At 43.6% G+C, this 1581-nt stretch overlaps 1 protein-coding gene across 1 annotated transcript in view; it reads right to left on the reverse strand.

Annotated features, from left to right (window-relative positions):
* The window catches only part of Dnah14 (dynein, axonemal, heavy chain 14), a gene marked incomplete at its 3' end in the record, with an annotated part of 224776 nt that overhangs the window by 12700 nt on the left and 210495 nt on the right, over positions 1 to 1581 (reverse strand). The window lies entirely within an intron of this gene.

Consider the following 1581-nt stretch of genomic DNA (forward strand, 5'->3'; position numbering starts at 1 on the left):
GGGCTCAGAGCCCCCCGCGCACTGCGCGCCCCGTGCGCCGCTGTCTCTGGGTGCCGCTGCCTGGCCACGCACGCTGCCCTCATTCGGGGTCGCAGTAGCTCTCACTTTGAGTCGAATGCTTGCCACCCGTGATTCCCGGCACGGTGCCCGGCCGCAGACACCTGCAGGAGGTCTGGTGAGGCCTCCTCCGAGCTGCGCTCCGCCCCACCTGGTGACAGCCGTGCCGAGTGCTCAAGCATTTGCAAAGCACCACACTACATCCCAGCCCATGACTGCAAGGACCCTGCCTTCCCCTTTGAGGTTGATTTAGTTGTGCTTGCAAGTTTTTTAATTAAACTTACCACATTTATAGTATTATTTTGAAAAGCTCCAAAAAGAATCAGCTGGCATTTTAATTGTAGCTGTTTCAAGTTTATGGACCAGTTTAGGGAAACTAACATCTTTAGAATATTGTTTTGTTCAAGAGTATTTTGGGCTGGGAAGATGGCTCAGTGGTAGAGCGCTAGCCTTGAGCTGAAGAGCTGAGGCCCAGAGTTCAGGCCCCACCACTGAGAGAAAAAAAAGAATATTTTTTATTTGGTATAGCCTTATAGTTTCTGATATGCTGATACTGCCTATTTTGTTTTCCTTTTTTTATTTTTATTTTTTAACTCTGGGCCTGGGTGCTGTCCCTCAGCTCTTCAGCTTCACAGCACCACTTCCGGCTTTTATTTTCATTTTTGCTTATGTGGTGCTGAGGAATTGAACCCTGAGCCTCACGCATGCAAGGCAAGCACTCTACCACTGAGCCACGTTCCCAGCCCTGATACTGCCTATTTTGTAAGAAAGTTTATTCCTAGATATTTTGTAATTGTAGTTGCTGTTTTTCTCCCATTGTGTTTTCCTAACTAGTGTCCATTCAACAGGACATCTGCTGGATATTGACCATTTACATGCTAGTGCTTGTAGTCCTGTTTCAATTCCTTTGGATTTCCTACGTACTTCACCTGTAGCCTCTAAGTTTGTATCTTCTCCAAATTCCTACGCTAAAATCCTGCAAATGATACAGCATTACCACAGGTTTCACGTCAGGCCCAAGGCCACCCTCTGCCACCCCCCACCCAACTTCACCTCTGCCGCTTTAATGGTGTTATTATTTTAAGAACCCAAAAGGACAAAATAGTTCCTCTTCAAAGTTCTGGAAAACTTAGAGAGGGACCAATGCTGATTCTTTAAATATTTTTGTTGGGAAGGTTTTGATCATCAATTCAATCTCTTGTTTACATGGGCTAATTTTTTCTCAGGTCAGTTTAGATACTCTAGGTGTTTCAAGGAATTGGTCCATTCTTACATTGTCGATTTTTTTGATGTATACTTGTTCATACACAAGTTTTTTTTTTTAAATCTCTTTTCTGATTTGTATCTCCTCTCTCTGTTTCCCTTGGTCCCTCTCTGCTTAAGTCAGAGACTTTTCTGGTTTTAGTTATTTGCTTCTCCTCCCTCCCCACTCTCTCTCTTCTGTCTTGCTCTGCTTAAACTAGAGATGTGTTAATTTTGATGATCTCTATAAATCACTTAATTTTTTAAAAATTATGTTTTTTT

This window comes from Dipodomys ordii, unplaced genomic scaffold (genome assembly GCF_000151885.1).
Source record: "Dipodomys ordii isolate 6190 unplaced genomic scaffold, Dord_2.0 Scaffold251, whole genome shotgun sequence".
Classification (NCBI taxonomy): domain Eukaryota; kingdom Metazoa; phylum Chordata; class Mammalia; order Rodentia; family Heteromyidae; genus Dipodomys; species Dipodomys ordii.